Source organism: Bufo bufo, chromosome 1 (genome assembly GCF_905171765.1).
Source record: "Bufo bufo chromosome 1, aBufBuf1.1, whole genome shotgun sequence".
NCBI lineage: Eukaryota > Metazoa > Chordata > Amphibia > Anura > Bufonidae > Bufo > Bufo bufo.
This window is the reverse complement of record NC_053389.1, coordinates 636,364,046-636,386,623: the sequence shown is the minus strand read 5'-3', so window position 1 is coordinate 636,386,623 and position 22,578 is coordinate 636,364,046. Positions and strand designations below refer to the sequence as shown.

At 42.0% G+C, this 22,578-nt stretch overlaps 1 long non-coding RNA gene across 1 annotated transcript; it reads left to right on the top strand.

Moving 5' to 3' along the window:
• The first annotated feature begins 964 nt into the window (after window positions 1-964).
• LOC120985746 lies at window positions 965-11,627 on the top strand. Its single transcript, XR_005775575.1, has 3 exons — window positions 965-977; window positions 1,346-1,349; window positions 11,518-11,627. It is a non-coding gene; the product is annotated as an uncharacterized LOC120985746 (long non-coding RNA).
• Window positions 11,628-22,578: the final 10,951 nt, after the last annotated feature.

Here is a 22,578-nt window from a genome sequence, read left to right as displayed (position 1 = left end):
GCCAGGACAAGCTGCCGCCTGCTGCTCACTCTGCCCTGACGGTGAGTGAGTCGCGCAGGGCAGGAGTCGGACACATTGTGTTGAATCTAGCCGGGACAGACACACAGGGGTGACTGAGGTAGGGGAAATGTCTGATAAAGTGGTCGGGGATGTCTGGTGAAGGTGGGAGGGGGGAGAGACTAAATAATCCACTATCCGCTGGCACAGGGGAGGGGGATCACTTAAAACGACACAGGGGGATCAGAGGGGGGAATCAAAATGACACAAGAGGATCAGAAGGGGGTACTAAAATGGTAATCCCCCCCTTTGATTCTCCTGTGCCATTTTGATTCCCCCTTCTGATCCCCCTGTGTCATGGAAAAATAAGACATTCCTGAAAATAAGACCTAGCGCATCTTTGGGAGCAAAAATTCATATAAGACACTGTTTTCGGGAAAACAGGGTATGTCCTGTGTTGAGATATGCTTATGGCTCCATTAGATCAAAGAGGATAGCTCTAATTAATACATTTTTTAGCTAACATACACTGGTATTTCAGGCCATTGGTCCAGCAGGAGTTTCAAAAAAAAATTCAAAAGTCTTACGGCTCCTTTGCACAGGCCAGCCAAGCAGGCAGTTATCGGGATCAATAGTGCAGTTATTGGGAGTGTTCATTCCTGATAGTTGCCTGTTCATGAGAGGAAGTGAATCCTGCATTTACATGGGCCATCATAGGTTTGTGCTGGTGTGAGGGGTTCACTCTTGATTATTTGTGACTTCTAAGAATTAAATTTGTGGTTTTAAAATGTTTTTACCCAATAAATTTTTATTTTTTCGAGTATTATGTGATGCATGAAATATTATTTCATTATATTTTTTGCTGTGCATGTTCTATTATATTTGTGCTCTTCTTTGTTGTATAATTGATTTATTTGGATGTATGTGGCACCCTATTTAATATAATATTTGTCTTACGCGGTGCCCACCATGTTTGTATTGTTAGCATACATGAATGACAGGATCACCTCGATGAGCGAGCATTTCGCCCGTTCATTGGGTGTTCAGTGGCACATTTAGATGGACAGATTGTCAGGAATAGTTGTGCCCAATAATTGGCTAGTGTAAATCCACCTTTAGATGTGTGCATTAGCAATGTTTTCACCCCATGAACGAGCTTGTTCATTGGGTGATCAGTGGCACCTTTACATGGGGCAATTATCCAGAAGGAACGATTTTTCGCTCTTGTAAAGGTGTCTTTAGTAAAGGAAGTTTGGAAATCCCCATCATAATTCAGGTTGAGCACAAAGTCACTGCACATCTATGCTGCATGTGACACATATAGGGACGGTAAAACTCTTTTATCAAGGGTTGTGGTATAGCAACCACTACCATGCCATCATTCATTTTAGCACGGCAGGTATGAAATGAAATAGCTTGAGCTATAATCAGTTTGTCAGGTTGATGTTGCCAATTGAGGCTTATTTGAGCATATTTTTAGTAGAATTAGTTTTGTGCCCATTAAAATAACCAAAGAGGTGAAAGGTGCTTACATTTTTAACTGAGATGCATTACATTGTGTTTTCTATGATTATACGTTGATATCCTACTCTTAGCATAGGTCATTAGTGTGTGAATCGTGTGAACCCATCTACAAGACCTCTACCATCAGAAAAAAATAAATATTAAAAACATACCTCTCCGATCCCTCACTGCTCCTGTTCCAATGCTGCCTCTTTTTTCTGTGTCCTGGCCACAGCATTGACCCACTGCATCAGGGATTGACTTAGTGGCCAGACTAGGAAGCAGCAGCAGAGGACCCAAACAGTCTCTGTGCAGGATCGGCGGAGGATTGCTGAGTGGGTATATACAGTGCCTAGATGCCAAATAATAAGCTGTTCATATCAGGTTTTAGAGCCTCTGGCACAGATTATATCAGCTTTGTCAGTTTTGCTTGACTTTATTGATGTAATTTGCACCAAATGTTTCAAATGTCACACACCTTTACAAATAACTCTTGTGTACAGATGTCATTCCATTTTTTGGGATAATTTTTTTTGTTTTGTTTGAGAGCTGCAATTGATAAAACCGGTTTACACCTAATTAATATAATTGTTCTTAGAAGGTACGTCAACAAAAATGCAATGCACCAAAATTTGCAACTTTTCTAAGTCAAAAAACTGCCGCATATCAAATGATAAATTCCTCCTATGGTTCATAAATCATTACCCAAAATCTTACTTTGCTTTACTGGCAAGAGGATATATCCAAAGAGAGCCCAGACCTTCTCCCTGTGACTGTTACTTGGAGACCACACCATGGTGCAGTGGAATCAATCCAAAGTTTCTAGGTAGGGTTCTATAGTTACAGTGAAATTTATTTTATTAAATCAGTTAAAAGAGTGAAGGGATTTTCCTGTTTCTTTATGTTCACCTACATACTACCATTGTTGAGTAGTTGACATAGGTATGTTATTGCCTAGCTTTCCCTGGTTGCTTTAGGTTGGAGCTGTTGATTGTTTGGCCAGACCGTATTTCATTCTGATTGCTGGGGATGGCATATGCAATGTGCATTTTAACCCCAGATTCTTATTATCTTGTTCTAGTCTCCTTAATTATTTGTGTATTTGTGGTCCGTAGTTCAATAGTATTTCATTGCCTTATTTTGATATTTGTATGTTGCTTTAGTTGTTGAATTGACTTGGCTGGCTTTCTAGGTTGTATGCCATACCATCTCTCATCTACTCCATTGGTGGGCTCCCATCTCCTCCATCTGTGACTATCATTATTTGTTTCCTGTCATCGATCATTGAGTTTATTTTAGTACCCTGTCTACACCTGTTTGTTGAGACTTGTTTCATAGACTTAGACATAGACTTAGACATAGACATAGACTGTTTGTCGAGACTTGCAACATTCAAGTTGTTGTGCAGTTCAGCCCTACTTTAAAGGGGTTATCCCATCTTTTGAAGTCTGCCTAATTGTGTAGTTTTTGACACCAGTATCAACTTACCCAATAGAAGTTATTAGAGATTCGTCCTCCCTTCTTATATATTTGACCTTCTTTTGTAGCCTTGTTTACTGCCGGTCGTTATAGGTTACGGCCACCCCAGCAACATTGAAGCATTTGCCACGCTTGCGCGCTATCCTCTTTTTTTTTTACGCAGCCCGACCTGACTCTCAGGCTTGCGCATTTTTGCAGAGAACTCTCTGCGCCTGCGCGCTTGTTAGTTCTCCTGCGCTTGTAGCTGCGGCGGTGCGCTTGTAGCTGCGGCGGCTGAGCGAATGATTTTCTGCTCACACGGGAGCGCGCACGCCAAACAAGGAGGCGGAGTCAGTAAACGCCCCCATACTGAGCAGTTTCTCGAGCATGAGAGAGCAGCCACGGCATGGAAATGAGAAGGTGGGATAACCCCTTTAAAGGGAACCTGTCACCGGGATTTTGTGTATAGAGCTGAGGACATGGGTTGCTAGATGGCTGCTAGCACATCCGCAATACCCAGTCCCCATAGCTCTGTGTGCTTTTATTGTGTAAAAAAAACTATTTGATACATATGCAAATTAACCTGAGATGAGTCCTGTCCCTGAGATGAGTACTGGGCATATCTGAGTACCAATAGAAAAAGTTAATGCTTGGGAAACAAAACTAGGTGAACACACATGTACCATAAACTTTTATTTGACCAGCTTTGAATGGATGATGAGAAACCCTGTCATTTAGAAATGGCATTTACATGTCCTACTAAACTATAATTGCAGTGTTCACCATAGTACATACAATAAGTAATAAAATATGTCCACAATAGCAAATATCAGGACAGAATTTTCTGCATTGTAACTGGAGCTTCTAGTCTGGCTTAAACCCAGGTCATTGAAACTATCACGAGAGTGACCGAATCATATGAGCAAGTTTTCTGCATGAAACACAACTGCCTGAACTACAAAGAGGGTCTCAATTTGTTTCAGATGAGTGGCAGTGTGGTATTTGTTTTCAGCTCTCATAATTAACATTTTCAGTGCCAATGGAATTATGAAACAATAAAAATGTAGGAGAATAAAGCAGGTACTCAAAATCCTGAGGCATTCATTCTAACCAAATTGTTTGGATGAGTTTAATTTTTCATCCAAGATTTTTTAAAATCATACTTAATGGGGTTGTTCATATTAAAAATATTAATTGTAAGCCATGGGAAGGGATTAAAAAAAGTTGTACTGCCATATACCACTGAGGTCTATACAGCCAAATACTTAATGTCATAGGCAGGGAAGATTGGCGTGGCCATGCTGGAGAGCAGCGGGTTTGGAATGGCGAGCATAACTTTTTAGTTATTTGAATTCCTTTCCTGACGTTTATATTTTAGCTCAAACTTCCTGTTTAAGGCTTCTTCTCACACATACACACAATAAGTTCTGCATTACATGTTTTTTTTTTTAAAATGTCTCTGACCCCCAAAAAAACGCAATAAAGGGCTAGAAAAATGCCACCTCCATTGTTCGTAGAGCGAAAGCATTTTTGGCCAAAAAAATGCAGAAGAAAGTTTTCATAAACTCAACATTTTTCTGAAAAATGCTGTGTGTGTGAAACCAAGCATGTATAAGGGAAATGTGGCATAACAAATATGTTCCAATAGGAAGCTTGATTACTGCACATCTTCATATTCTGTGATTTACAAGCTCCTCTAGGTCCTCTGACTGACTTGCTTGGATACTCATGACATTTCAGAAGATTAGATCACATGTTTATCTGAACATCCAAGGCTGAAAGTATTCTCTTATAAAACACGGATCTCTTGTATCTAATTTACTGTATAACGAGAAACACTTGTAACACTGTTTCATTTATGCCATTTTTAACAAATCCTTAAAGGGAGTCTGTCACCACATTTGGGCATATTAGACTGATCAAATAGTGTTATATGTGCCACCCAGAACTTAAAAACGGTACCTTTATTGTAGAAAACTGACCTTTCTTTTAGCCGAAAATGAACTTTTAACATTATGTTAATGAGCCCTCTCAAGTGCCCAGGGCGGCGTCTCAATCCTCCGAGCCCCAGGCAGCACCTCCTCAACGGCTCATAACCCCGCCCTCCGTGTGCCTCTGCCTGCCCGTTTACTCCCCTCCTCTGTCCTTTTCCACTGCAGCTGCGCGGTCAAATCCGTAGCGGGCGCATGTGCAGTAGGTATTGCGATGCCCTGCCAGGAGTGGGCATCGCATTGCGCATGCGCCCGCTACGAATTTGACCGCACAGCTGCAGTGGAAAAGGACAGAGGAGGGGAGTAAATGGGCAGGCAGAGGCACACGGAGGGCGGGGTTATGAGCCATTGAGGAGGTGCTGCCTGGGGCTCGGAGGATTGAGACGCCGCCCTGGGCACTTGAGAGGGCTCATTAACATAATGTTAAAAGTTCATTTTCGGCTAAAAGAAAGGTCCGTTTTCTACAATAAAGGTACTGTTTTTAAGTTCTGGGTGGCACATATAACACTATTTGATCAGTCTAATATGCCCAAATGTGGTGACAGACTCCCTTTAAGCATAATTTTATGCAGCTAATAGTTAGAAGGAATTATATATTTTTCATCATTTATATCATAGGCTTTTGGAGTATTTTTAGAATTCAGGTATTGTGTATTAGGTAGATTGGGATTTATAAGTAGAGATGAGTCATATGGATTATCACATATTTTCTGGCAGAAGGTTTAATCAGTGATTGATGGCTATATCCCTCACTGCTGAGGCCTGGTTTAGTCACGGGGAATGCATGCTCACATTCAGAAAAGGGGGTTAGGTCAGGGTTTGTTCATTACTAAATGTATAATGTTTTCCACACAGGAAACATTTATAAAAAGGAGAGTCTCAATAGCGAAGCTCGTAATAAGCTCTAAAATAATTCACATAAAAATCCATAGAAAACATGTGAAAACAAATATGTAGCACATTTTCCTATTTTTATGCTATCAAAAACTTTCTGGGATTTTTATGTACAGTGGTAGACTTGTTCATATCTTCTCATAATGGCAGATTTTTTTTTGCCGAATATGTTCTTTCCATGCGGTAAATGGGTTAATATGTTACAACACACATTTTCTAGCACTACACAAGTGCTTACACAGAAGGGGACAAATCTCAGGAACCAGTGCCTAACACCTGACCTTTCAGTTGTTCCATTTATGTCTGGTCCACCAAAAAAAAAGTAAGAGGACTTTGCCCGAAGCTGCTTAAGTCAAAGGATCTTTCTTTTATTTAGCAGTGTAAGGAGCAACGCATTTTGAGACTTGACTAGTCCCTTTATCAGGCATTACATGTAATGCCTGAAGAGGCTGTTGGAAATTGGCCGCAGCAACACAAAACTTCTTGAGACGACTTCTTCTTGAGAAGATTATTTCATTTATTCAGAGATAAGAGCAGCAAGACAGCATTGAAATAAACATAAAAGTCAGGCAGAATATAGCACGATGTAGATAGAGATGTGAAGCAGCAGTAGAAGAAAGGCAGGGCTGAGTGTGTTTATGTCCCCAAATATGCTTTTTTATATCCCAGAGAACAAACAAATAATTAGTATTATCATATAGGTTTTGCCGTAGTGTACGGCAATCCATAGGAGTGAATGGTGACACACCTAAATTATATCATTACATTATTATTATACATAACATGTGACCTCACAGATGGTTTACCATTCATAACCATTAATGTACCTAAGTTGCACCTCCAACATCAATATGCATAAGGAAGACTTACACCTCCTTATACTTCATGAGAGTTAAATGGCAAAAATATTTCTTATACGTATGAGAATGAATATCTAATGCATTTTTAACCTTTGAACCATCATTCTCTGATTCCATTAGCCTTGAAAGTGTTTGTTTGCCATAAACTAAAGAAGCTGACAAGGGTCCAGTAACTAAGTATCTAAAAGAAGCTCTGGAGGACATAAATATTTTACTAAGACTCCATGATCTCATAACTAGCTAGTCCTCATCAGAAAACATATGTATTCATTGATCATCTAAGGACCTCTATTTTGTTAGCAACAGTACATCAGTATTCAAGGTGACTCTTTAGCTAAGCTTTAAGGTAGAAATATAAGATGTCTGACTATGACAACATGGTGGACCATCAGGTCGAATCCTGATTCTCCAACAGAGGCGACTAGTCGAGTGTCACGGTCCCTCCTGTGACAGAGGTTAGAAGATCTGAGAGACTGGCTGCATGTTAGGTTATCTGACAGTCTATCTGTTTTTACTTGTTGCAGTGTTGTTGGTAATGACCACACCTCTTGTCTCAGGTGTAGCTAGTGGTCATTACTGCTCCTCTATTTAGTCTGGACTCACACTTCATACCATGCGGTTGATATTATCTGCCTGGAGTTGGAAGAGCTGGTGTGCGGTCCTCATCTGAGTTCCTGCTCATCCATTTTCTATTGAAGATAAGTGTACTTCCCTTTGTATTTTGTTGTTCCCATTTTCTGTTTGTTTACTAGGCCTCAGGGAGACGCTGGTTCGTTCATCTGAGAAGGAACCAGTGGTCTCAGACCCTGTCACTACTCCTAGGGATATTCAGGGTTACTAAGGCCTAGGTTTCCAGTGTATGAATATTCCCACCTTCAGGGTCTATTCATACTGACAGGAGTCAGGGCTAGGTTTAGGGTTTCCTAGGTGGTGACCGTTTCCCTTTCCCTTTCCTCCCCTCCCCTACATTGTGACATCGAGTCAGGGTTCATGGTCGGACATCAGGCTCCAGCTTTATTGACTATTTACGCCTACTGGGACATTATGCTCATAGCACAACTGAGTGTACATACCTTTACATTTTATTTAGGTAATGCTCGATGTGCACCATTGTGTATTTTATCTATAGAGCCTATTTATGTCTATGATGTCTATGCATGTTTCCTAACAAAATCCACTTGGATTCAATTTGATCTCTTGAAATAAACAGTTTTTATTACGGTGGTTTCATACTACTTATTGGCGTCCTTTTTTAGAGCAAAAAACACCATGGCTAGGTGTTACATATTGACCAGTAAGAAATTATAACACTCTATACAAACACTGTATGGTGTTTTAAGGGCTCTTTTACATCAGCTTTCTTTATTTTAGTTGTTCTGCTCTGTTATAGTAGGATAAATGAAAATAACATAAGTGCTGGATTTGGCAAATAACTGACAGGAACGGAGATAAAAAGATACCATTGACTATAATGGGATCCATTCGATTTCCATTTGGGAAAATGTTTTTTGGGGTGAGTTTTGTGTGCGATTGCGTTGCGTTTTTCAGTTTTTTCAGAGCGAGTGCAATGCATTTTGCATGCGCGTGAGAAAAAACAGAATGTGGTACCCAGACCCAAACCCGGACTTCTTCACTGAAGTTCGGGTTTGGATTAGGTATTCTGTAGATTTTAATATTTTCCCTTATAACATGGTTATAAGGGAAAATAATAGCATTCTTAATACAGAATGCTAAGTAAATTAGGGATCGAGGGGTTAAAAAAAATATAAAAATATTAAACTCACCTCATCCACTTGTTCGCGCAGCCCGGCTTGTCTTCTTTCTTCTTCTTTGAGGACCTGGGAGATTGGTGACGTTACTGCGCTCATCACATGGTCCATTACCATGGTGATGGACCATGTGATGGGCGAAGTGACGTCACTGCGCGTCACCAATCTCCCAGGTCCTCAAAGAAGAAGAAAGAAGACAAGCCGGGCTGCGCGAACAAGTGGATGAGGTGAGTTTAATATTTTAATATTTTATTAACCCCTCCATCCCTAATTTACTTAGCATTCTGTATTAAGAATGCTATTATTTTCCCTTATAACCATGTTATAAGGGAAAATATTAAAATCTACAGAATACCTAATCCAAACCCGAACTTCAGTGAAGAAGTCCGGGTTTGGGTCTGGGTACCACATTCTGTTTTTTCTCACGCGCATGCAAAATGCATTGCACTCGCTCTGAAAAAACTGAAAAACGCAACGCAATCGCACACAAAACTCACCCCAAAAAACATTTTCCCAAATGGAAATCGAATGGATCCCATTATAGTCAATGGTATCTTTTTATCTCCGTTCCTGTCAGTTATTTGCCAAATCTGTATTAAGAATGCTATTATTTTCCCTTATAACCATGTTATAAGGGAAAATAATAAAGATCGGGTCCCCATCCCAATCGTCACATAGGAACCATGCATGAAAATCGCACCCCATCCGCACTTGCTTGCGGATGCTTGCGATTTTCACACAGCCCCATTCACTTCTATGGGGCCTGCGTTGCATGAAAAACGCACAATATAGCGCTTGCTGCGATTTTTCACGCAACGCACAAGTGATGCATGAAAATCACCGCTCATGTGCACAGCCCCATTGAAGTGAATGGGTCCGAATTCAGTGCGGGGGCAATGCGTTCACATCACGCATTGCACCCGCGTGGAATTCTCGCCTGTGTGAAAGGGGCCTAAGGCCTGATGCACACAAACGTATTTTCTTTCTGTGTCCGTTCCATTTTTTTTGCGGACCGTATACGGAACCATTTATTTCAATGGGTCCGCAAAAAAACGGAAGGTACTCTGTGTGCATTCTGTTTCCGTATGTCCGTTTTGGTGCAGACAGCTGTGCCAAAATTTCACAGAAAACCCGCCTCTCTGCCTCCCATACATCTCAAATCTGCCGCGTCGAGAAAGGACATGTCCGTGGATTTAAGCTGTCGCGCTGCGATCCTCAGCGCTGCCTCCCATTGAGATGTATGTGAGGCAGAGAGGACGTGACTGCCGACGGAATTTCAGCGAAATTGCAGCGCAGCTGTCCGCACCAAGATTCCACTTAAAAAGCTGCCGTGTGAACGTCCCTTTAGGGTATTGCTACACGGTCAGTTTTTTTTTGCCAAAATCAGAAATCTAATATATAAAGCTGAGTGCTAAAGGAATCCGCACCGTCGCATTTACAATCTCGAAATTAGGCACACAGGTACATCAGGTGTCCGTGAAGGTTTTTGACCAGGTCTCAGCTCTCTAGGACGTACCGTTCCTCAGATTTTCCCAAAAATGCATTAGCCAATAGAAGCTTGGTCACATGACCCTTATCAGCCAATAGAAGCTCGTAGGTCCTTTAGTCTCCACATACACAGTTTTACTCCAGGTTTCCATAACAACCCAGCCATTTATCTTCACTGCTGTATGTGAGCTTTAAAGGAAATCTGTCACCAGGATAATCGCTATTGAAGTAAAGCCATGGCCTAATAGCACTTAGTACCTTATTTCAAGATGTGCCTTTGTTCCAGCAATAGATGTTTATCCAGTTTATTTGGTATGCAAATGAGCCAGTAAGGTGCCCAGAGGGGCGTCACTGTTGCAGGAAGGAGCCCAGACGCCCCCTGCCACAATGTGTCCACCCTCAAAAGACTTAATTCCCTGCCCCCAGGTCCGATAAGCCATGCCACGGATCTGGTTAGGCCACGCCCCCTCCCACTCATGAGCCATCGGGGATTGAAAAAATGAAGGTAAAAATCAACTTCTGTCAGCTGCAGGGGTGGGAGGAAGGGTGACTTTCTCCTTGCAGCTTACACTCAGACAGCACAGTGCTGCTGACTTAGAGTGAGCTGTTCAAAAGGACACGACCCGATCCAGTTAGACCACGCCCCCTCCAACTCCTCAGCCGGCTGAGATTGAAAAAATGAAGTTAAAAATCAACTTCTAGGTTCCGCTCAGCCACGCCCTGATATGGTTAGGCCACGCCCCCTCCACTCAGCTGACAGGGATTGAAAAAATGAAGGTAAAAATCAACTTCTGTCAGATGCAGAGGTGGGAGGGAGGGTGACTTTCTCCCTGCAACTCACACTCAGACAGTACAGTGCTGCTGTCTTAGACTGAGCTGTACAAAAGGACACGCCCCCGATCAAGTAAAGGCCACTGTTATGGTGGCGGCCCCCTGTGGAGGTCACTGTCAACGGGGTGGTATGCTGTGAAAGTCACTGTTAAAGGGGAAGACTGCTGTGGCGATTTAATTTTAAGGGACGGGGCACTGTGGGGGCTGGTCAGTGTTAAGGGGGGGGGGGCTGTGGAGGTCACTGTTTTGGGGGCGGGTGCTGTAGATGTCACTGTTATAGTGGATAGTGTTGATATCTTTTAACGACACACACAAACATTAAATGAAATAGATTAAATATACCCAAGCGAAGCCGGGTCCTTCAGCTAGTGGATCATAAAAGGGAAAAAATATAAAGGACAGATAAGACGTCTTCTCTTTTTTTAAGTTACTTCTGATATTGGCTTCCAAAACTGCATCAGAAACCTGACCGTGTGGCTGTACCCTTACTATACCTGACTGTGTTGCGAGGAATCCCATGAGCTGGGCTTTGTCATTTATGAAAGGATGTGTTGAGAAAGGGTTACCAGTATCTTCTTTTATGGTGAAAATAAATTTTACTTTTGCCACATTTTCTGATTTGAAATGAAATACATATTTGCTTTTTGAAGAGTGGTGTGTTATATAGTAAGTGTATGATCATATTAGAAAGTGCATTGTTTGCTTTTGGTTCAGAAATGGGCAGAGATTATTAAAGGGCATCTGTCAGCAGATCTGTACCTATGACACTGGCTGACCTGTTGCGTGCGTGCTTGGCAGCAGAAGACATCTGTGTAGGCCCCATGTTCACATGTGCCGCAGTGCTCAGAAAAATGACGTTTTAACCCCTTAGTGACCAGCCTGTTTTGGGCCTTACTGACCAAGCGTTTTTCTTCCGTTTTTCATTGTTGCGTTCCAAGAGCTATAACCTTTTTATTTTTCCGTCTATATAGCTTTATGAGGGCCTGTTTTTTGCGGGACAAGTTGTAGTTTTTAATGGCACCATTTTGGGGTACACATAACTTTCTGATTAACTTTTATTAACACTTTCTGGGAGGGAGATGTGACAAACAGCAATACTGCCACTGGGTTTTTACATTATACATTTTACAGCGTTCATTTTTCAGTATAAATAACATAATATCTTTATTCTCTGGGTCAGTACCATTACAGAGATGCCAAATACATTTTTTTTTTTAATTTTACTACTTTTTCGCAATTTTTAAAAGAAAAAAAGGTTTTTGCATTGTCGCTTTCCAAGATACATAACTTTTTTATTTTTCTTTCTATGGAGTTTTGTGAGGGCTTGATTTTTGCGGGACGACTTGTATTTTTCATTGCTATCATTTTGGAGTAAATGGCGCTTTTTGATCGCTTATTATTAAGTTTTTTCGGTGGCAACTAAGCATAAATTAGCAATTCTGTCATTTTTTTTTGCTATTTTTTCCATTGAAAAGCATATTTTCAATGGAAAAAAAAAGCGTAATTTTTTTTATGGGATTTATTTTATTTAATACATGAGGTTTTTGTTTTTTTTACATTTTTTTTTTTACCAGTTAATAGTCCCACAAGGGGACTATAACAGTATTTTGATTGCTTTTAAAATGCAATACACTATCCCTATAGTGCATTGCATTTTAATGGCAATACTATTCTAACATTGACCAGCTGGCTGCACCAGAAATTACTAAAGGCTGGTCTGGGGCCTACATCGGACCCTTGCCAGCCTTCACACACATCGGCACCCCGCGATCGCATTTGCAAGGTGCCATTGGGAGACAGAGGGACCGGCACTTCTTCCGGTCCGGGCTGTTAGAGCAGGGTCGCAGCTCTCCCTGCGTAAAAAAGCAGCGGCCCATCATAAGGCCCCTTAGTGACCGCTGTATAAACATGTATGGGGGGTCACTAAGGGGTTAATATATGCAAATGAGACTCTAGGAGCAATGGGGGCGTTGCTGTTACACCTAGAGACTCTGCTTTCTCTGCTACTGCTGCGCCCTCTATACTTAGATTGACCGGACCAGGCAGTGAAAACATCATGACGCCTGCCTTGAGCTGTCAATCAAAGTGCAGAAGGCGCGGCTGTTGCAGAAAAAGTGGAGCTTCTAGGAGTAACGGCGACGCCTCCGTTGCTCCTAGAAGCTCATTTGCATATATTAAAACTTATTTTTTCTCAGCAATGTGGGCACATATGAACATGGGACCAACACAGATGCCTTCAGCTGCCAAGCACACATGTAACAGGTCGGCCAGTTTCATAGGTACAGATCTGCTGACAGATGCCCTTTAAGATACCATATAAAGTTTCAAAAATTGAATAAGCCATATTTCTTCCAGGAATTTTTTTGGGAGTCAAGTGTCATTTGAAATTAGAATTACCCTCAGAATTAGGCTGAGGCCATCAAAAACTAAATGAAACCACAAAATTCTTAGGTGCGAAGATTTACAACGATATGTGCACGTACATCATATAGACTGACTATCTCAGCATCAGTGTCAGAGGGAAGAGCAGCGAGGGTTTACATAGGCCGTAAAAAATTTCACTGCATGTTCTTATGTGAGAACTTAGATAGTACTCCCATTCTTAGGCCTCATGCACACGACCGTATTTTGTTTCCGTGTCCGTTCCGTTTTTTTTGCGGATAGGATGCAGATCCATTCATTTCAATGGGTCCGCAAAAAACACGGACAGCACACCGTGTGCGGTCCGCATCAGTATGTCCATTCCGTTACTCTGCAAAAAAAATAGTGCATGTCCTATTTTTTTCTAGTTTGCGGACAAGGATAGGCATTATTACAATGGATCCGCAAAAAAAACGGATCCGTAAAAAAAACGGATGCCATACGGAACGTCATCAGTTTTTTTGCGGATCTGCAATTTGCGGACCCCAAAACACATACGGTCGTGTGCATGAGGCCTTACCATGTTATCAGTAAAGCTGTGTAGCTGCAGCACCAGCTGATGGATTTATTCATTTAATAATAAAAATTATGCTAATAGACATATAATCTTAAAGGGTATGTGTCATCTATTGTTTGTGTAATGTGTTTTTATTGAAATGATAAATATATAACTAAATGTGACATCTTTCTACAATCCAATAAAACATACAAATGAATACATTGAGTCATTGAGCGAAGGATTCTGAGAGGCTGAACTATTTGCATAATGCTGCTTGGCTTGGTTAATGAGCTATTGGTTAAATCTGTACCCGTGCGATGAAAACTGAACGCGACCGCATACTAAACTGAATGACCTTGCTTGCGAAATCCGCAACGCATCTGGACCTAATCCTCTCACGCTCGTCTGCAAGGGGCCTTAGGCTTCGTGTCTATATTTTGGTCTGCAAACCACGGATCCACAAAATATGGATACTTTCGATGTGCACTCCACATTTTTCTCACTCCTATTAGTAGAAATTACTATTCTTACCCAAAATTCCGAATGGCCACACGGACCCGAAAAAGAATAGAAATAAATGAACCTGTGTCCTATCCACAAAAAACTGCACACGGATGAAAAATAAGGTTGTGTGAACGAGACATCAGACTAAGGCTGGGTTCACACCTGAGCGTTTTACAGCGCGTTCCTACGCACTGTAAAACGCTTAACAGGCAAGAACCAATGCTTCCCTATGGGCACGGTTCTCACCTGAGTGTTTTATAGCGCGTACGAACGCGCTGTAAAACGCCATACGCCCCAAGAAGTACAGGAGCTTCTTTGGGGCGTATGGTCACGCGTTCCCGTACATAGACTTCCGGGAACGCGCGACTATGGGCGTTGCTTGTTGCCGGAGCCGCGTCTGTAAACGCGCGATACAATCGCGCATACAGAGCGCTCCTTCGGTACGCTCAGGTCTGAACCCAGCGTTAGGGCTCATTCAGACGGCGTATGAATGAGTTTGCATCCGTTCCACAATTTTACGGGTGCGGACTCATTCATTTCAATGGGGCCACAAAAGATGTGGACAGCACACCGCTGTCCACATCCGCACTTCCGTTCCGCGGCCCCTCAAAAAGATAGAGCATGTCCTATTTTTGTCCGCAGACATGGACAAGAATATCATCAAAATCCGAAACGCACATGGCTGGTGTCCAATTTGCGCACCGCAAAACACTTGCGGACGTGTGAATGGATTCTAAAAGATGCAATAACGTTATGAAACATTGTGCGACATTTGGCAGAAATTACAGCATTTCAGACTCCTGCAAAACAGACTTTATAAAATTTCCCTCATGATAAATCTTCCCCTGTATGCTTTTAGCCCCATTAAATGCAAGATTTTTGGATGTGGTTGAATGTATATAGCATCCATTGAGTAACCTATCATTTATAACACCTGCTCAGGGGACAAACCGCGTACAGCTGCATGTAGAGAAAATGATTAATTTACGGTAGCAGTGAGGCAGATGAGATTTACGAAACGGTGTATCCGCAGATAGCTTGATATTCGCTGTGGATTTAAATCCTCAGCATGTGATGGATATCTGCAGTTTGTTCTCCCTTTGTCTCAGTAAAAAAGCATAATAAAAGCCAGATAGTAAAATCCGTTTTCACCACGATTGCTGTGATTTTGTGATGTGGTAATGACCCACACAGTCTCTACAGGAGAAACACATTGATTACACATGCTTCACAGATTGAGGCCAAAATTGTGGTAAAAACGCATGTGGTTTTTTACAGTACATTCTTTTATGTTTATTTACTGCGACAAAAACGGAATGTGTAAACCAGCCTGAAGAGTTTCTCTAACTTCCTTCCGCTAGAGATGGAATATGTGTATGCAGCCATTAATATGTTGTAATATATATATAATTTATATATATATTAATACAATATATAATTAAATATTGTAAATACCGATATATATAGTATTTTTTATCTTATTGGAGAGTTCCCAGCTGCATGACTCCTAAAGCTAGCCATACACATGAGATAACTGTTGACCAACAGCGGTCTCTCCCAATTTTACCAGACATATTCATGCCTATGTACTGAATAGGGGAGAAGGAGAGAGCCGCTGCCAGACACCTCTGGAAGTGACTTATCTCCACGAGAACAAAAGGATTGGGCATTTCAAATCCTATTTCCCAACTTGAAATGTCGGGAGGCCCCATATACATTAGATGATTGGTCAGACCTGCAGATCTAGTCTGTGTATGGCCAGATGATTTATGTAAAAGATGTGGACCCAATCTGGTAGAGCTAAGGCTGAGTTCAGACCTGGGCGTATTCGATATGCGCTGTTTACAGGCGTTTTTATCGGGCGTATTTTGGGGCGTGTTTGTACTTTGGAAACGCGCGTCGTACGCACGTTCTTGCTATTGACCACGGAGGCGTACAATGAAAAACAGAGGTGTTACGCGCGACAATACCCCCTAAAGAAGCTCCTGTACTTCTTGAGGCGTAGGGCATTTTACAGCGCGTTCGTACGCGCTGTAAAACTCTCAGGTGAGAACCATGCCCATAGGGAAACATTGTTTTTTGCCTGTTGAGCGTTTTACAGCGCGTAGGAACGCGCTGTTAAACGCTCAGGTGTGAACCCAGCCTAAGTGGGGTTTTTTTTCAGTCCTTAGGTTTGTCTTTGTTACTGCTACATAGTAATAGCTTCATAGTCGGTGGTCAGCTGCAGTATACTGCATGCATTTCCTCCTTTTACAGTCCTCGGACAGCATCACTTCCGGTTTGGAGATTCCTTGTGTAGAGCTCTCCGCTCAGTGTTTGGTTTGTGACCTTGCCGTCTGGATATGGTTACCTGATCTCTTGGTTCAGACCTTTGTCTAGTCAGCAGACTGAGCATCCGCTGAGCCATCTGATCTTTATGTCCTGCACTAATGAGCACAACACACATGATATGGTCCCTGACTGCTTCTAGAAAGCTCTTTGCTTTTACCATAGTTACTCTTTAATGCATTCTGCTAATTGGTTTATACGTCTCGGCTCATGTTTGTTTTCTTCGTTTTTCTGTTGTTTATTCATTTATAGACAATAAAACTTTTTTGCACTTTAAGCTGAAGGTGCAATGAACCAAGCTAATGGCTGCTGCTATTTGCCATCTCAGAATGCTGCTCCTTTGTGCCAAAAGTTGGCAGTTTCTAACATTTGGTTTTGAGAATTCTTTCCTGCTGCTTGATGAACAATTGGCACAATGCATTGCCTACTTACGGCAGCCTGGCTGAATAAAAGACGCCTTTCATTGCAGTTTACACTGGTAAAGTGTGAATAACTCCTCCATTTAACCTTGATCTTAGGCTACTCTCACACTAGCGTTTTTGCTGGATCCGGCAGGGTCCAGCAAAAACGCTTCCGTTACTGATAAGGGTCCATTCACTTGTCTATATGTGTTTTGCGGATCTACAAAACACGGACACCGGCAATGTGCGTTCCGCTTTTTTCGGACCGCACATTGCCGGCACTCTTATAGAAAATGCCTTTTCTTGTCCGCAATTGCGGACAAGAATAGGACATGTTCTATTTTTTTCACGGAACGAAAGTGCGAATCTGCAAATGCGGATGCGGACAGCACATTCCGGAACCATTGAAAATGAATGGGTCCGCATCTGTTCCGCAAAATTGCAGAACGGATGCGGACCCATTTTGCGGACATATGAATGGACCCTAATACAACCATCTGCATCCGTTATGAACGGATCCGGTTGTATTATCTTTAACATACCCAAGACGGATCCGTCATAAACTCCATTGAATGTCAATGAGGGACGGATCCAGTTTTCTATTGTGTCAGATTGTGTCAGAAAAAACGGATCAGTCCCCATTGACTTGCATTGTGGGTCATGACGGATGAGAACGCAACCAAATGGAACAGAATGCCGTTTGGAGCATTCTGTTCAGTTATGTTTTGTCCCCATTGACAATGGATGGTGACAAAATAGAAGTGTTCTTTTACAGTATTGAGACCCTACAACCAGGGCAATTGCCCAGGTCCCCGATCCTCTAAGGGGCCCCCACTGCTTCATTCCTGCCAGGCGGAACTCGAGAGTGGGAAATTTTCCAGCTTAGGCGTCCCTGGTCTGACTCCATATATACATATGTCCATATATGGAGTCAATGTTATGATCATGAAAGAGGTATTCCCAAGCATTGTCATTATGCTTAGGGATACCCTCTGTATATAAATCTAATTTAGACTCTATTTTTAAAATGTCTCTGTGGGGATTTGAACTATGCTATAGAGCTCAATGCTAAGTCAGTGCTGAAAAACCTCATAGAAGTTTCTCTTTTATAATACGAGAAACTTCTATGCTGTTTTTTACAGAAGAGAAACTTTTTTTTTAGCCCTGACCGAGCATTGAGCTCTATAGCCCAGTAATTAAGGTTCTTGACCTTAATGTAGAAGGTTGTGAGTTCAAATCCCTACATAAACTTTTTAAAAATAGAGGCTAAATAAAACTTAAATACACATGGTGAGAATAAAATGGAGAATAACATTAAATATTATCAAATAACACCCGTATTAACCTACACACACCTTTTTAACTTGTGTAACCAATATTTTAAAAATGTTTCTGTGGAGATTTGAACTCACAACCTTCTACATTACAGGTAAACACCTTACCCACTGGGCTATAGAGCTCAATGCTAAGTTAATGCCAAGTTAATGCCAAGTTAATGCCAAGTTAATGCTGAAAAACCTCATAGAAGTTTCTCTTGTATAATATAAGAGAAACTTCTATGAGGTTTTTCAGCAAAAATATAGCATTGAGCTCTACAGCCCAGTGGTTAAGTTTTTTGCCCTTAATGTACAAGGTTGTGAGTTATAATCCCCACAGAAACATTTTAAAAATAGAAGCTAAATGAAACTTAAATACACAGGGTGCCCCAACAGTGAAAAGTTTGATTTTATTAAGAAAAAAAATGGAGCAAAACATAAAATATGATCAAATAACACCCGCATTAACCCACACCAACCTTTTTAACTTGTGTAACCAGTATTTTTTGTTGGGAAAGGTGGCAACCCTAACAGCCCCCCCCCCCCCCCACTCAGGACCTCTATAGCCCCGCTCACTGCAGCAAGCTGCCTCATCAGCACTTTCTTCGTAAAAAATGTTTTTTTTCTTTTCATTGCGATATTCTGACCGTCATAACTTTTTTATAGTTATGTCCATGGAGATGTGTGGGGGCTCATTTTTTGCGGGACTGTCATGTACCGGGGACCCAACCGGCCCACAGCATCACGTGACAAGGGTTGCCCAAGCCCATCAGGCCGATTCAGCTCACGCCCCCTTACACGCTGTTACACCCTACGCCGGGCCGTAACTTAAAGGGGTTGTCCGGGATTGGGGACATTGTTGTAAGGGTACAACAAGCACATAAATATTACATACATTCCTGTCCTACCTTTGCCAGAGTTTTCTGATGCCCTGTATTTCTTTCATAAATTCTCAACCGGAAGTTCAGATTTTCAAAGATTCAGTGACGTACCGACTCCTTACTGGTGTGCTAAGCCTCTTCCTTCCGCTTAGCAAGGAGCCCGGTGACGTCACCAGCACACAGGATCGTTCTGCAGCTAGCAAGGAGGCTGTCAGTAGGAGGGAAATGTCGGAGCTAAACCAAGCCCCTCTGTGACATCACCGGGCACAGAGGGCGTTAGTCTGGGAGGAAGGAGGCAGTATTGGAGGAGGGAACTCGCCTCACTAAGGAACGCCCCCCTCTGCCGATGATGTCACCGGCCATAGAGGAGTGTTATTAGGAGTAGAAGGAGGCTCTATTGGAGGCAGCAAACTATGCTATTTAGCATAGTGCACGCCTCCCATGGTCATTTGCAATGAATGGGATGTGCTACAGCTCCCTGCCACTATTGTCTTTTATGCAATGCTAGCAGAGAGCAGATACATGGAAGCAGGGAGGGATTCAGTTTGTAGGCTTAGAAAAAGGTGGTTTTAGGGGAGGAATACTGATGAGGAGTATGAGTGGCAGGAGGCGGAATACTGATTAGGGGGAGTGGAAAGGCTTGTAAGATCCAGCTGCAGAGTCACGCAGCCTTGTGGGACCCATAAGGCAGTGTGGCCGGAAATGACATAGCACAGGAGCTGCTATGCAAACAATACTGACAGCAGTATTAGAGACTCATAGGAGCAAAGAGGATGAAAAAAAAAATACACAGAGCATCAGAATGACTTTACTGCGTAATATCAAGGTGATTATTAACGTTTTTTAAAAATTACTTTGATCCCGGACAACCCCTTTAAGCATAAATTGCTACCTGAAGCCTGCAAGCACACCCACACACTAACACGAAACTTTCACTGCCACCACCCGTCAGTTATAAGGTCGACAGGACACCCCTGAGTGTTTCACTCGCAAGCAGACACCCACAAGATAGCGAGCCTCACGGAAAAACTAAATACAGCCTCAGACTGCGCACACACTCTTCATGGAGCTAACAGGTTCTTAAGGTTACAAGACTAACCATAAAACTTTTAGGTTTAATGTATAAAAAAATAGACCGTACTTGGTTACAAAAAATGATTAACAAGAGACATACATAAATGTCAAGCGATTGTAAAATAAAAAGGAGAAAACAAGGTTCTAATACTTAACATTTGTGTGGTAAATGTCCTTTCCTCCCAGGAGATTTGGGCAGAGTAATGGTGCACAAACCAATTCGATTGGATCTCCCACTTTGTGACACCCAAATATCCTAGGAATCAAATTTTTATGCCTTTCCGCCAGGGGCAGGCCTGAGGGGGATTTTCCCTCCCACCTCCGACTCAGCCCCTCTGGCCGAGCTTCATTACCCATATAGCCGGCCCACTGGCCATCTAGAGAAAAGGTAAGAAAATATCAAAAAGATAGTTTCCCAGTTGCCCTGGGGAAGATAGAGACCCCAGACCTTCATAATTCATATCTCATTGTTCCGAGTCCTAGCATATCAAACGAGACACACTTCCAGGACGCTCGGAAGATGAGATCCTTATTTTAAGAAGATGAAGGCGAGTTGATACGCCATGTCTGGTGTCCATGCGATGCCCCATCATACCAGATATGATGAGCTGGGTTTTGGAGACGTCAGCCCCATCCTGAACAAGTTATGAAGGATTACAACTTATTGTTGATTCTCTGGTATAAAGCCCCTATGCTGACACACGGCGCCGGAGAGTCTGCTGTCCCCTGTCCTGAGTGTGATCAGCAAACGGGCCCATCCTGGTTAGCATCTCTGTGCTAACTAACCCCCCGGGGAGCAGTTTTCTGTTTTCACAGGTATGAGGGAGACATCTCGGCACTATATGCAGCCTTCAACCAATTCATAAATGGCTGCTGACCTGGCAATACAAATACATAAATACATACTGTATATGAATGTGAATCACACTGGACTATGTTATACTATGACATATACCCATAAAACATATAATATCACAGCAAACAATATAACTAGGAATAAGGCGGTCCTTATTCCTGACAGGGACGACCTGTCGTTTTTGACAATACCATTTGGGTTGTGTATGACTGGGTTGTGTATGACTTGATCACTTTTTATTAAATTTTCTTGGAAGATAAAGTGATGAAAAAAACTCTAAACAGCCTTTTTTAAATTTTATTCTATTACGCTATTCACCATATGGGCTAACTTTTTTTTATATTTTAATAGTATGGGCGCGCATGCTGCTATGCCCATAATATTTTTTTATTATTATTCTTGGGGGGTGATTTTAATTTTTATTGTTTCTTTATATTTTCCAAAAAAATTTATATATTTTTTTCTTTTTGTTAAGTCCCCCAAGTGGACCACAACTTACAATCATCAGATATAAATTGCTCCATTATTCTGTATAGAAATCACTTTATCACAGTTCAGTGCTGCTATCTAGTGGCCTGAACTGGGATATACTAACAATGAGCCTGGAAACTTAGTACAGGCTGCGACTCATTTTTAGAAGAGGGTGCTTTCCCTGATCTCCTCTGGGGGAAATCTCACCTGAAGAGGAATCCCGCGCTTCCGGTTTTTAACACTCTCAGATGCCGTGAGTGTAGGGAAACTCATTGCTGTGAGGGGAGGGGGCATGTGGCGTATTCTGGGGCCATAAGGGTGAAGAACTGTGTGAGGAGCTTTAGGGGGTGTAAATCTGCGAGGGAGCGCCGGAATCGACAGATTGTAACTGTTGTTAGTACGTTATTATAAGATTTGGGGCCCCACTTTTGATTTTGCCCAGGGTCATATTTTGTCTAAATACCGGAAAATATTAACGCTAGTGTGAAAGTACCCTTAGAGAGCCATCATCAGTGGAAAGATTTATCATCACATTTCAGGTGTGCTACTGGTGTAGGATGACGGGATTCATGTGTAACTTAAGGGTTTTATAACTATAGCTGGAATAATAAAGGATTACATGTGCCTAGATTTACTAATATTCTACTGTAATGAACATTAATGGCTGCACTGGAGCCACGACCCTACAGAGAAATCTGCCGTGGATGTCTGCAGCATAAATTGACATGCTGCAAATTTCTCTCCGCAGGTCAGTTTATACTGCAGATTTTTTTTTTCACAGCTGCTGAATGAGATCTCTTAAAATCTCATCCAATTTGCTGGTATTGTAAAATGCTGGAGATTTATCACATGCAAATCTGCTGTGTCACACCACGTACAAACATGTCCGAATAGATAAGTCAGTCTTCACTTGGAAATTGGAAGGGGGGGCAGACCTTATACAGCGATATCTGTGCGTGGTCTCTAGTAGCAACTGCGGACAGCTTGCAGATGATATCTTCATAAGCGATACCAGAATCAATAAAAAGAAGCATAG